We start from the raw sequence: 15,817 nt of genomic DNA on the forward strand, positions 1-15,817 counted from the left end.
CCAGTCGTGTGTGAGTTTTTTCCTCAGGTGGACTTGGGCCTTGGCCCAGGCCCAGCTGGGTTGAGCAGAGGCAAGGGCCCCTAGCCCTCACTCTCCACATGGGTTCTTTATCCCCTCCAGGTCCCCACATGACAGGATCTCCTTAAACTTTCTTTTCCCTCTTTTCTTTCCATAGTTTTTCCAGGCCCTCCATGTGTGTGGTGGTTTGATTCAGATGTCCCCTATAAACTTAGATGTTCTGAATGCTAGGTCCCAAGCTGATGGCATTTTGGGAATTAACACCTCCTTGAGGCAGTCTATTTGGGGGGGAGGGGCAGGCTTATATATATTATAGCCAGCTTCCTCTTGCCAGTGTTTGGCACACTCTCCTGTCACTGTTGTCTACCTGATGTTGGCCAGGAGGTGATTTCCACCCTCTGCTCATGCCAACATTTTCCCCTGCCACCATAGAGCTTCCCCTCAAGTCTATCAGCCAAATTAAACCTTTATTCCCACAAGCTGCTCTTGATCAGGTGTTTTCTGCCAGCAATGTAAACCTGAATGCAACAATGTGGGATCTCTAGCCACATGGGTGCCTTTGCTTGGCTCTGTACCTCCCTCAATAAAAATAATAATTTAATAATTATTCTTCTCAGTCTTTTTTATTCAATTGTTTGATTAAAATTATAAACAACCTAGGGTTTGGAGTTTAAGAACTTCCCTGGGCCCCTAACATCCTGTTACAGACCTTTAACCAGTAAGCCATCTACCCAAGACAGCCTTTTTATAGAAGGATCCAAATAAGACAATTCATCTCCTCTTTTACCATCTTACCTTCACCATCAAACCTAAAATTTAAATTTTCTAAAGCCCTGTTAGGGATCTTCTATGGAGATTCTCAGTGGAGTAGAACAGGTGCCTCCATTGGTGTTCATTACATGAATATCCCATTTTGTTGTTACTGGAGGCAGTTGTTGGTAGAGGACCATGCTAAATTAAATTTGCTGAACTTCTGAAGAAAAAACTGTATAAGCTTATTGAGACTAGGAAGTCCAAAAGCAAGCAAGAGAATGAGAGAAAAGAGGGACAAGAGGAGTGCTGACAACATCTATTTTTTCAGAGCGAAATTGAAAATCTGTTATCTAGACTTTCAGTGAAACTGGCTATTCAAGAGCATTTTTTATATTCTAAAATGATCAAACACATATCATACTTTGAAGAAGTAAAAGTATCAGATTAAGGAAGCAGGTATCATAAACAACAACAAAATAATCTGCATGTGTCTTTATGTTTTTCCCTGTGTCCACAGAATCTGTTCAACCAGGAAGAATTGGCTTAGTAAAGCAAGAGGTCTCGAGAAGTAGTCATAAGTGTAAAGGCACAATATCATCCTTGTGTATAGCATTCCTTATCCAAGATTGACATTATGTTCATCACCTAGGAACATGCCAAAGAGATTCAAAGTGTCTTAGACAATTTTAGAAGTATTTAAGGGCAAAAGGATTTTAAAAGTACAAAAAATGAGCACTGGAAATGCTGCTGGAGGAATTTTGAGTTCCGTTGCTTAGGGCACCTATTGTTGTAGTTGAAGATGATTATCACCTGGCTTTCCTGAATCAATGAGGATGTGCTCTGAGAAAGAGGTAATACAAGTCTGAGATGAGAGATATGAATTTAAGAGTTTATATCCTTAAGTTTATAACATAGGACCTGATAAAAATCACCTGCTAGAGTCATTTCCTCCTAAGATGAAGGGAGGCTTTGATGTGGCATCTTTTTCCAATTAATGAAATGACCCAATTTTAGCTCTTATTGGTCTAAATTTTTCCTCCCCAGGAACTCACTGTTGAGATGCTCTTGAAGGGAATATGAAACAGTTTACTCTGGAACCAAATATGAATGACCTTTCACAGATAGTTTCCTCAGTAAATCCCTTGCAAGCTAATTTTGTCATAGTATCTGCTTCTTGGAGGTCCTATTTCACCATACCATATTCTTCAAAACATAAGATTCATGGTTGACATAGGACTTTACAGGGAATGTCATACTTTTACCTGGAATATCTTTACTATCTTTACCTTCATAACTTTTACTTGTTGCCCCATTGTGGCACTGCTCTGGAATTATCAAAACTGATTCTTATATTCATTTACCAAAGGGGTGGTTAGCTGCTTTTTAGAGCAGAGCCTGAAAGAAGGAAAACTGACTCTTGGAGTCATTTAGACCAAGAGTGAACCTGCTGTTAATGTTGTTACTGTTTTCTGATGTTCCTGTGGTTGTTGCTTCTGTTGACAGGTACTCATTGGTATTTTATTGAAGAGCACAAAACAGTAATACATGAGCAAGTTAAAAATTACATGGGCAAAAGATATGAACACATGAGTTAGGGGCAAGGAACATTTGTTCTGAACAAATTCTTTAAACATTTCATTAAAGTAAAGGGATTTAGGTGCATGACCTGTTGGACTCAGCTAATTCAGAACACACACACACACACACACACAAACACGCACTCTGTTCACAAATTAAATCACATTAAACCCACCTGTTGCTTTCAACATTTCTGAGAGGAATTCATTACGTTCAATGTCCATTGCTTTCAATGTACTGTCAGCATATCTCATGCACATATACATTGTTGCAGTGCAGGTCAGCTGGCCTAATCTCAAAGGCTGTAATCTCTCAAACAATTTGCAGATGAGTGGACAGCAGTTTAGGCCCAAAGATTTCATTTTTCTGTGCCATATTCCTCTGCTCACACCAGCCTGTGTCTACACAGTGCAACCCTGTACAACTTCTCAGGACACGAACATAACACCAAGCCTTTCAAACTGCTTCTAGCCCAATCCAAGGAAAGCTCCTTCTCACCCTCATAAGCCAAACCTCACAGTCCATACTCTTTAGTGCAGTCAGGTTTTTCAACTCTGACCAGGCCAAGGTTTCAAATACTTCCACATTCCTCTTGAAAATCAGCTCCAAAAGGCCAAAGCCACACAGTCAGGTGTGTAGCAACAATCCTACTTCTCAGTACCACTTTACTGTTGCAGTCAGGTTCGCATTGCTGTTAGAAATCACCCAACTAAGAGCAGCTTGTAGAGGTTTATTTTGGCTTACAGGCTCGAGGGGGAAGCTCCACAATGTCAGGGAAAACAACAGCATGAGCAGATGGTGGACATCACCTCCTGGCCAACATAAGGTGGACCATAGAAAAGGAGACTGTGACAAACACTGGCAAGGGGAAACTTGCTACAACACCAACCTCCCCCACACTCCCTCCATGAGGCATTAATTCCAAAATATCCATCAGCAGGGAACTTAGAATTCAGAATATCTAAGTTTATGGGGACACCTGAATCAAACCACCACACATGTTATCCTGGGTCAAGAGTATAATCAATCAATGAAGAAGTAGGGAAAAGAGAATAGCTTAAGTTTAGTTAGCATCTCTTAATATCCCTTGTCAATGTTGGCCATCTGTGCTATTCAAATACAAGATAAACTGAGACAGAAGAAACCCAGCTACATTGTTCTAAGCAGGCTGATTATATGGTTGTATGATTAATTTCAGAGAAAGTAACAAGTCAAGAATTTAATAGAAAATGCATCACACAGAAATATTGTCAGCAAAGTTATTTGTAAGGTCCATGTTGTAATTACCTTCATGTTGCTAGCAAAAGCTGTTGACCAAAAATCAGCTTTGTGAAGGAAAGGGTTTCTTTTGGCTTACAAAAATGGGGAGAAACTCTATGATGGCAGGAGAACGCATGGCATGATCAGAGGGACTGGCTATCACCTCCTGGATAACATCAGATGGACAACAGAAGTGGGAGAGTATGCCAAACCCTGGTGAGGGGAAGCTGACTATAACACCCATAAGCCCACCCCCAACAATAAACAACCTCCAAGAAGCTCCAGTTCCCAAATTGCACCAGCTGGGGATCCAGCATTCAGAACACATGAGTTTATGGGAAACACCTAGTTCAAACTACCATAGTCCATAAGAAATATTTCCCTTGCTGATTGTAGTGACTCATACCTTTAATTTTAGCACTCAGGAGGTTGAAGTCAGTGGATCAACATGAGAATGAGGCCAGCCTGGGACTACATTATGTTCCAGGTCATCCTAGTATACAATGAAACCTGCTGCAAATACATACATACATTGGTACAATCACACATACATGCATGCATGCATACATACATACATATCTCCAAAGTTCTTTTCCCATAGTTTGTTCTTATACTTCATCCCAACAATTTATCATTGTATATTTTCTTTTGAGTCATTTCTTATAGAAGAAAAAACACTGAGTTTTTAGTTGTGGCCTCTCTATCTCCTCCTATTCCTCTATTATTTGGGTTTATCTCCCTTTTCCTATGCTCTCCAAATACCACTACCTGTTGGAATACTCTCTTCCACAGCACAGTGAACTCATTCAAGATGGCAACCTTGATTTTGCTCCCCATTTCCAGTGCCTAACACAGAACTTATATGTGATAATTACTGATAAAAGGTGAAATGAATGGGAGAAATCAACCCCTAAGTAAATTCATTGCAGCTTCATAGTTTTAGAAAGTATCTTTGTTTTAAAAAAAAAATCATTATTTATTTGAGAGCAGAAGGAAGAGGCAGATAGAGAGAGTGGGCATGCCAAGGCCTCTAGCCACTGCAAACAAACTCCAGATGCATATACCACCTTATACATCTAGGTTTATGTGGCTACTGGGGAATTGAACCTGGATCCTTAGGCTTCACAGGTAAGGGCTCTTAACCACTAAGCTATCTCTCCAGCCCTTTTAAAATAAGTTTATTTTATTTGCAAGTACCCTTCTAAACAGGTTGCAAAAGATCACAAACTATGATCAGAAAGAGGTGGATTTTCAGATCTTTTGGCAAAAATATAATAAAGAAAGTGATTTCAATGAAGTGATGGGGGCCTACAGGAAAGGGCTACAAGCACGGAGGTGGTTCTGACAGCTCTGATTGTTGTCCCTAAAATGGCAGGCTCTTATACACTAGCTCAATATTAATGGCACAGATGTCAATGATGCTTGAATTATTAGGGCCAGAAACTGAGCTTTAAAATCCCCTCTCCACAACAGTCAGGTTTGGCCACCTATGCTTAATAAGCCAATTAAAATAAATAAGTGACAGTGAAAAACAGAAAAAAGGTAGTAACACAATTCATTCCACAACACCTTGGATGATTTCATTATTCCCAGCACTTTCATATTCCATTATGGAAAACCCTGCCCTGAAATTGTGCCTAAGACATAAGAGAAGATAGAGAAGGTCAAAGTCATATTTTCATGTTCCTGTGAAAAGAAAAGGGCAGGAAGGAAAAACAGAAAACTTAGCTTATATGTTTTCTCTGTTCTTTATGCACTATTGACAATTCCATATTTGTAAGAGATAACAAATACTAGATAATTTTATTCTTCTGGATTAAGAATTTTATTTATATAACCACAGTGATATAGGAATTCTTAGAAGTGTTTAGAACATCAAAGCCTTATCGTATCCCTTGGGTGGGCAAAAACTCAGGAGTTAGGGCCCCAAAAAACTCAATAAGCACACAAAGCTCTCACTGAGGCAATGGTATCTGGATTGTTTTCTTATAAAATGGAAAGAGTTAACATTGCGAAGATGACAATCCTACCAAAGGCAATATACAGATTCAATGAAATTCCAATTAAAATCCCTACAGTGTTCTTCACAGAGACAGAAAAAATGACCACAAATTTCAAATGGAAAGGCAGAAGGCCTCAAATACCCAAACATATCCTCAGCAAAAGAAATACCTCTGGTGGCACCACCATACCTGATCTAATGCTATATTACAAAGCCATAGTAATAAAAACAACATGGTACTGGCATAAAAACAGGAGTATAGACCAATGGAATAGACTTGAGGACCTAGACTTTGGGTCAAGCAACTATAGCTACTTGATATTTGACAAAGGCACAAACAATATAGGCTGGAAAAAAGACAGCATCTTCAACAAATGGTGCTGGACAAACTGGATAACCATATGTAGGAAACTGAAACTTGATCCACACACTTCACCATGCACTACACTCAAGTCCAAATGTATCAAATACCTCAATATAAGACCAGAAACTCAAATACTACTGGAAGAAAATTTAGGAAGTACTTTCCATGATATAGGAATGGAAAAAGACTTCCTGAACAAAACCCCAGTAGCTCACGATCTTAAACAGTCACTCAACCAACAGGATCACATGAACCTGAAGAGTTTCCTCACAGACAAGCATACAATAAGCAAAGCCAATAGAATACCCACAGAATAGGAGAAAATATTTGCATGTTACCCAACTGATAGAGGCATAATCTCCAAAATCTACAAAGAACTAAAAAATCTAAACAGTAAGAGTCAAACACCCCACTCACAAAATGGGGCAGAGAGCAGAACAGGCAGTTCACAGAGGAAGAAATACAAATGGCAAACACACACTTAAGAAAATGTTCATCATCCCTAATCATCAGAGAAATGCAAATTAAAACAACTATGAGATTCCACCTTACCCCAATAAGAATAGCAAACATCAAAAAATCAAATGAAAGTAAATGCTGGCGAGGATGTGGAGAAGCAGGAACACTCATTCACTGTTGGTGGGAATGTAGGATGGTACAACCACTTTGGAAAGCAATATGGAGACTCCTTAAAAAGCTGACTATAGAGATACCAACAGACCCAGTTATTCCCTTACTGGGCATCTACCCTAAAACCTTCAAACCACAGGCCAGAGAGATTTGCTCAACCATGTCTGTACTGGTTCAATTTGTAATAGCTAAGAGCTTGAATCAACCCAGATGTCCATCATTAGAAGAATGGAGCAATTATCCACAATTTATATCTTTGTTAAGAATATCTTCTTTTGGGGGCTGGAGAGATGGCTTAGCGGTTGAGCGCTTGCCTGTGAAGCCTAAGGACCCCGGTTCAAGGCTCGATTCCCCAGGACCCACGTTAGCCAGATGCACAAAGGGGCACATGCATCTGGAGTTCGTTTTCAGTGGCTAGAAGCCCTGGTGTGCCCACTCTCCTCTTTTTTCTCTCTCTCTGCCTCTTTCTCTCTCTGTCTGTCACTCTCAAATAAATAAATAAATAAAATTTAAAAAAAAAAGAATGGAAGATAAATCTACCCTTATTTAACTTACATGTACAGAACTCAAAATTCATAGGTACTCAATAAATATTACCAAACAGTTTTCAAGTGATTAAAATCAACTTCCCTAACAGCCCTCCATTTTTATGCACTAACTGTTTTATTACAATACAATTTTTTTCTTTTCTTCATTGTATTGGGAATCCTTACAATGTCTTTAAGATACTGTATGTCATTCTATAATTCGAATTTTACTTATTCAGTCCAGGAAATTTATCTTTATTTCTTTGCATTATCTCCATGGTCTTTGACAGTAGATGTTCAGTAAACAGTGATTAGTTGACCAGAAATTCAGAAACATCTGATAATTTACTTTAAAAAAAAAAAAAGGTCAAATCAGTTATGCTATGAACTGAGTGGTTATCCCTGTAATCTATCATCCAAATAAGACCCATCTAAACTTTTTGAGGAGCAATCTTTTAAAATAATCTGTCTACATACAAAATTAACAAAGTCACAATTAGTAAAATCACAAGATTTTTAATCCTTACCTTTCTTGTTTATACTTTATACTATCTTATTGCTTGCTCTTTATCCTGAAATTCTTTGTCTTAATTAAGAAAGAATAGCAGAAGTATATGTATTTTATACCTCTACAGAAGAGGAAGTATACAAATTCAATCATTAAATGATGGGTGAAATACAGCATTCACAATGTAAAACAAGTCAGCATTCTCAAAGCTAGAAAATACCATTGACTAAAACAGTCTTTGCCTGTATGAGTACTGCCCTCTCTCCAGGTCCCTGGTGCTGTGGAATGCAGAGATAGAATTTATGATGAATTCACAAACAAAATGACCAATGGTTCAGCACAAACCAAACAGGAGCTGACACATTTCTAAACTCAACCGTCATGCTGCTTACACAATCTGTTGATCCATTGAACAAATATATGTTGAAAGATTAGGCAGGAGTTGACTGCCACTCAAGAAGATAAATGCAGAGTGGACTCATTTTCCGCCTGACTTAATGCTTAAGGATTTGTATTAGAAAGCTGTTGAGATGTGGGATGTCTGCAGGGGCATGGTAGGAGGAAAGGGAATTCCAGTCATACAGATCTTTAGAATGAGATTACCTTGCCAAGGACCTCACACAGAGGCCTTTACCAGCCACCCTTCATACCCTGCACTGCAATCTTTTTCAGTATTTCTCTATTGTGGGGAGAAAGAAAGAAAAGTCTAAAGAAATAAAAGAGTGCCCGGGGAATAGTTGCTTGACTATTTCGGCCTTGTTGTTGGAACAATAAGAGACAGAATGTTCTATACAGTACAGTTCAAGAATTCAATGGAGGAACAAAAAAAAAAGAGTCAGGCTGTCAAAAAAATGTGCATTGTTATCTGACTGTCTCAGAAAAGGTCTGTGAGCCATTAAGCTACAGAGAGATGGAAAGCCTGAGGCTGGAACAAGGTGTTCCCATTAATTCCATCTCCAGGCAGAGAGCAGGGCCAACCTTGGCTCCGCTCCCACTCACTGACACCTTCCTCTGTTTAGGTGAGAGGCCAGGCAGGTTTAATTTGTCTAGGTATGCTGAAGTAAAAAAGACAGTCTCTTCACTGCTCTTCTTCCTGGTATGAGTGCCTGTGCTTCTGTGAGAGCTTTGGTAAGAAAGTAAGAGAGGGCAGAGGGAGAAAGAGAAGAACAAAGAAAGTAAGTGAAGGGAGAGAAGGAAGGAAAGAAGAGGAAGGGAAAAATAGAAGGGGAAAGGGAAAGAAAGTGTGTAGAACAAAGGAAAAGAAAAAATCATTTGTAGATGTGAGTGAATTTCCTTGATGTGTCTGCCTGTAACAGTAATGCCATCACACAAGCTCCTTGTTTGGCTGTGAATAATTTTCAGAGACATTCAGCCTAGTCAAGATATCATTTTAAAAGAAAACTACTGAACACTGCAAAAAAGATAGATCTTGGCCCAACAGAGTCTATGTGCCAATAGATGCTCTATAAAGCAATTTACTTTCATTCAACATTTTATTTAGTGTCCATGTAGGTCAAGAGGAGGAGCCATGGATTCTTACAAAAACATGATTCAGAGCACAGGAGGCATGTGGATGTGTTGAATTAAGTCTCCACATACAAGATAGAAACTTCCTTTTGGAAGAGGCAGAAAGAATGAAAGAGCCAAAGTAAGGGTAGGACTGCTTACAACATTGCCTTACAGACACAAAACGGCCTGGATACCCATGACATCACAATGCCTCTTAATAGCAGGAAAAGATGATGACAACAAAATACAAGAAAGACTCATTGAGAGGGCAAGGGGATATGATGCAGAGTGAATTTGTGAAGGGTAAAGTAGGGGAAGGAATTGTCATGGCTTATTGTCTATAATTATGGAATTATTAATAAAAAATAGTTAAAGAAAATATTTCATGGGTGAGTGTGATGTACCCTTGGGAATGACAGCACAGGGTCATCATAAAGTCTTCTTATCCCCCATAATCAACTCCCCTGACTAATTTTTGCCAATTGCAAGGAAGGAAGCAGTGTACATGTGGGTCAACCCTATAATGCCAAGAGCTGATACTGGCCTGGAGGCCCCTTAATGAAAGCATTCTAAAGGACTATATTGTCATTGGAGAATCTTACAGAGTTGGAAGGTTAATGATTCTGCCACAAATTTTATTGTGGACTGACAAATTAAGTATTTTCATCCCTTAAATTTAGGGAAAATTCTTCCAGAGAAGCAAACACTTCTCATAACACTCCATCAACTTCGGCTAACATTAGTCTTGCTGGTCATCATGCACATGGAGTTTCACTTGATGACATTTCCAGTAGAAGCTGAAAAGCTATTTAGCCAAAATTAAAAGTACATTTAGAAAATCTGCTTCAGAGGACAGTAAGTTAAAAAGGAGATATAAAGGGAAGAGAAAGGAAGGGAGGAGGGTACTTAATAGGTTGGTATTGTATATATGTAAGTACAATGATTGAGATGGGGAGGTAATATGATGGAGAATGGAATTTCAAAGGGGAAAGTATGGGCGGGGGGGCGGGAGGGTATTACCATGCGATACTTTTTATAATCATGGAAAATGTTAATAAAAATTGTGAAAAGTAAAAAAAAAGAAAAACATTTATTAAGATATAGTATTCAAACTTATAATCATTACATATATTCTTTTGCAAAAAAAAAAAAAAAGAAAGAAAATCTGCTTCATATACAATAGTCTACTGGATTTGACATACTGCTTTGGAGGAAAGCCCCACAGGGCTGGAGAATGTCTGAATTGGCAGACGGTGGGAAGGAGCATGAAGGCAGTATTTATTATGTCTTAAGATGACTTCTTCTGGCACCGTGCCTACCCTTCACACTCCCCAGAAGGTTGTTCAGATACAGCAAAGGGAGCAGGCACCATGTCATCTTCCAGGTCTTGTTCTAGCCAACAGCAATACTAGGAATATTGCTTTAGTCAAATTCTGATTACTAGGACAGAATACCTAACAAAAAGCATCTTTAGGAAGGAAAGGTTTATTTCAGCTTGCAGTTCCAGGTCATAGCCCATCAACGTGGAAAAAGCATGGCAAGCAGGAGCTTGAAGCAGCTGGACACATTCCGTCTACAGTGAGGAGCAGAGAGAGAGACAAATGACCACCAGTCAGCCAGCTATCTTTTTATATACAGCCAAGACCCCAGTCCATGGGATGGTGCTACCCACAGTTAAGGAAGATCTTCCACCTCTCATGATATGCCTTTTAGAATCGAACACCCACATGCAGATTACTCTTAATGTTACTCTTAAAGAAACTTCCCACTCTTACCCCTCCCCTTTGTTCACTCACCAATTTGTGCTTCCCTATCATGGCATTCAACATATATATATATGTTGAGGGAGGAGAATATATATATATACACAACCAGATATTTTAGGACAGGATTTATTCATCCATGGAGACCCAGTACCCAGCACAGTGCCTTACATACAATAGACTCTCAGTAAGTGTTCTGTATGAATAAATTAAATAAACTCTGGGAAAGCAGATCAAGATACTCAGATTGGTGAGATTTCACACTGGTAAGATAACAAGGTCCACCCATTTCCTTCCCAGTAGACTTTTTGTTTTTTGTTCTTTTGTTTTTTGTTTTGAGGCAAGTCCAACAGACTGGCCTTTTTTATGAGAGAGAGAGAATTGGCATGTCAGCGCCTCAGCCACTGCAATCAAACTCCAGACATGTATACCACCTTGGGCATATGTGCGACCTTGTGCACTTGTACCATTGTGCATCTGGCCTATGTGGAACCTAGAGAGTCAGACATTGGTCCTTAGGCTTCAAAGGCAAGCATTTTAACCACTAAGCCATCTCTCCACCCTGGCTTTTCTTTTCTTTTTTCTTTTTCTTTTTTTTTTTTTTTTTGGAAACAGGACCTCATGTACCTGTATCAGGCCTTGGACAATGCATACATGCAGTCAAGAATGATCTTGAACTTCTGATACTCCTGCCTCTACCTCCCAAGTACAAGCAATATAGGTCTGCTCTATCATGCTGATATATGCAGTGTTGGGGATCAAAGCTCAGGTATTCATGGGTGCTCTGCAAGCATTCTACCAACACAGATTCAGTCCCCACAATAGGCTTTCTACCTGTTCCTCTTTCCTCTGATCATTGGGTGCTATTATGAAGCCCCTGAGAGACATATACTTTATCAATGAACTAGTATATAAGCTCCTTTGAATTGTAAGGGTGTCATGAGTAGAGACCATGCTTTATTTATTTTATGGCCTCTATCACTGGTTGATTGCAGATATTTAAGAGCTTCATTTAAAATAAATCTGATCTTTTAATCTGCAAAAGTTATGAGACATAATATGACTTATGCAATATGCCGAAAGTGTTTCCAATTTCCCAACAATCTCTGTCTAGTATTTCAAGGGTATTTTTTATTTTCTCAATTTTTATTAGCATTTTCCATAATTATAAAAAATATACCATGGTAATACCCTTCCTCCCACCCCCCAGGTTCCCCTTTGAAATTCCATTCTCCATAATATCCCCTCCCCATCTCAATCAGTCTCTCTTTTATTTTGATATCATGATCTTTTCCTCCCCTTATGATGGTCTTGTATAGGTAGTGTCAGGCACTATGAGGTCATGGATATCCAGGCCATTTTATGTCTGGAGGGAGCATGTTGTATGGAGTCCTACCCTCCCTTTGGGTCTTACATTCTTTCCGCCACCTCTTCCACATTAGACCCTGAGCCTTGGAAGGTGTGATCGAGATGTTACTCAGTACTCCAGTCACTTCTTTCTAGCACTATGATACCTTCTGAGTCATCCCAAGGTCACTGCCATCTGAAAAGATAAGATTCTCTATGAAAAGTGAGAGTAGCTTTAATATAAGGGTAAAAATATTAAGAGAAGTGCTTACTGGGCAGTTTGATAAGCATAGTATATACACTTATCCAGACATCAGCAGATGTTACACCCCTGGGGCTCATGACAACCCCTGTTTTAGTTTTCAGTATCAGGGATGTATTCTCCCCCATTAGGCCCATTCCTTCTATGATCTCAATTATTCCAGATGCCTCTCTGTTTATTTTTTGCCAGGATGACCTGTCAATTGATGACAGTGGGGTGTTGATGTCACCCACTACCACTGTGTTTTGTGTTATCTGTGACCTCAGTTCTAATAGCGTTTGTTTAATGAATTTGGGGGCCCTCATATTAGGTGCATATATGTTTAGGATTGTAATGTCCTCCTGTTGGAGAGTGCTTTTAATCAATATATAGTGAACTTCCTTATGTTTCTTAACTAATATTGGACTGAAGTTTACCTTGTCAGATATTAGGATATCAACCCCTGCTTGTTTTCTAGGTTCATTTGCTTGAAACACCGTTTTCCAACCTTTCACCCTAAGATAGTGTCCAACCTTTGTAGAAGGTGGGTTTCTTGGAGGCAACAAATTGAAGGATACTGCTTTTTAACCCAGTCTGCAAACCTATGTCTTTTGGTAGGGGTATTGAGGCAGGCCATTGATATTAAGAGATAAGATTGAAAGATGTATATTCATTTTTGCCATTTTTTTTGTAGTTCTTCTGGTTTTACCTTTGCTCTCTTGTGTTAACTAGTATTTGAGTATTGTTTGTTTGTTTGTTTGTTTTTTGCAGTTCCTTATATGTGTGCTTTTCTTTTTCTTCAGCATGGATGATTCTTTCAAGTATTTTCTGTTTTGTCTTCAAATACTCCTTTAGCTTGCTTTTGTCATGGAATGTCCTTATTTTTCCATCTATTTGGATGGATAGTTTTTTCAGGATAAAGTAACCTTGGTTGACAGTTGTTATCTTTCAGGACTTGGAATACATCACTACACACCCTTCTGGCTTTGAAAGTTTGTGTTGAGTAATCTGCTGTAATCCTGATAGGCTTGCCTTTGTAGGTAACTTGATTTTTCTCTCTGACTGCTTTCAATATTTTTTCTTTGGCTGTGCTTGGTAGTTTGATTATAATATGGTGAGGAGAGGTTCTTTCCCAGTTTCGTCTGGCTGGTGTTCTAATGGCTTCTTGTATCTGCATTGGCACCTCTTTCCCAATTTGGGGGAAGTTTTCTTCTGTGATTTTGTTGAGGATACCTACTGTGCCCTTGGAGTGAAATTCTTCTCCTTCTACTATGTCCTGAATTCCTATGTTTGATCTTTCCATAGTATCCCGAATATCTTGAAATTCCCACTCATACTTTTCTATTAGTTTGTCTTTCTCTTTGTTGGACTGTATTAGATCTTTAAGCTGGTCTTCTAAGTTAGATATTCTGTCCTCTCCTTCATCCATTCTACTGGTGAGATTTTCTACAGAGTTTTTTATTTCATTAACTCTGTTCTTCATTGCTAGTAATTCTGACTGATTTTTCTTTATTATTTCTATTTCCTTAGTTATGTCTAGTATTGACCTCCTTATTTCATTAAATTGGTGTCCTATGTTTTCTTTTATTCCTTTGATTTCCTCTTTGATTTCTTCTTTGACTTCTTTGAACATATTTATAATCATTCTTTTGAAATCTTTCTCAGGTATCTCCTCTACCTCATTCTCACTGGAGGTCATTTCTGATGTATTAATACTTTCTGGTAGATTTATAGTCTTGATTTTTGGGGTTTCTTGTGTTATAATGTATATATTTTTGCATCCTGGATTATTTAATGATTGTATTTTCTAGTTATCTGGGTATAATTAGATTTATCAGACAATCTGATGTTATATAACTTCAGGGTAGGAGCTCAAGGCGTTAGGTGTGGCTCTCAAGACTCTCAGAGTATTTATCCATAAGTAGGTAATATAACAACCAGATCCTCTAACTGTCCCTTAGGGTGTGTGGTGCCCCACCCACACCCTTAACCCTGACAACAAGAAGGTTAAGATTTCTGACCTGTTGAGGGTTGCAAGTCAGCTTGTGACCAGGTTAGAACCTTCCCTGGTGTAATCCCAGTTACCTCTGCTCCTGCTTGGGTCCCACTGTTGGTTCAAGTTGGCGTGGCCGGGTCCCTGGACCGCTGCTCTGTTTGCTGGAGCTGGGCACTGGCGTTGGGGAGTGGAGGCTGCCAATGCTGCTCTAGTTCTCTCGCTGTTCCACATGTTCTTCTACCTTGTGATTTTCTCCTCCATTGTTTACTGCTGCTCTCCCTTCACATTTCTTGAGTTTGTGGAGAGCGCCGGTGTGAGTGGAAGCTCCCCTCACCTGGCTTTCCCTGTGGCTCAAGCCAAGCCTGGCAGCTTTCTGGTGCGCCACCGCTGCTGCCGCAATTGGCAGACCTGCCGGAGCTGCTTCTGCCAGCCTGTGTGGGCTCTGGATCTCTCCTACTTCTCCGCTGCCATTTCAATTTCCTATACACCTCACTTTTTAGTAAATGTGTGTATTTTGCTGAGGTTTTTTTTGGCTTTTCCCCCCAAGACTGCTTTGGTGTGTTACCTATGCCGTCATCTTAACTGGAAGTCCCTCAAGGTTTTGTTGTTATTGTTGTTGTTGTTTACCTTATTCAAAGGACTCAAAACACACAGAAAGAGACGGGGTGAGTGAGAAAGTAAAGAAGAAACTTTTAGCATAGTGTAGAAAAGATACAAAAAGGAGTAGTGGGAATACACTCAGGAGAGTAGCAGGATCTTTAACTTTATTGTCCAAATTACTATTTGGAACTTATTTTAATGGGGCCTTGGAGAAGAGAGAAGCTGGTTACTAAATTCCTAATTTGTGTGGTTCTCTGGTTTGATTGACAGTTTGGGATTACATAACCTCTTTCCACTGCAAATGTCTGGTCCCATTGTGCATATGATTTTAATCATATGTACATCCAACTATGCATGTGCATAGGGTGACAAATAAGGGATTCTCCCAAAAAGTTTACATGCACCCAAAACTAGGCCTGCACATGAACCCCAAACCATTCCAGACTGGACTGTCCTCTTGTCTCCCAATCCCAGATACATCTTAGAACATATTTGAATACAAACTGAGCACAAAAGGAATGTTACTATGGGTCACTAGAAGAGAAGTGACATTCCATTGTTTGAAGTGAGGTGTATGGGCACTTAAATGCAGGTGGCAGCCAAGTTGGGGGGGGTGGTCCTGAGTTGCCAGCAGGCTTCCAAGGTGTATTGTTAGGAAAAATGTGTGCTTACTGCCTAAGTTAGTGTGATGGTTTGATTCTGGTATCCTCTATAAACTTAG

The sequence above is a fragment of the Jaculus jaculus genome, chromosome 1, assembly GCF_020740685.1.
Source record: "Jaculus jaculus isolate mJacJac1 chromosome 1, mJacJac1.mat.Y.cur, whole genome shotgun sequence".
Lineage (NCBI taxonomy): Eukaryota > Metazoa > Chordata > Mammalia > Rodentia > Dipodidae > Jaculus > Jaculus jaculus.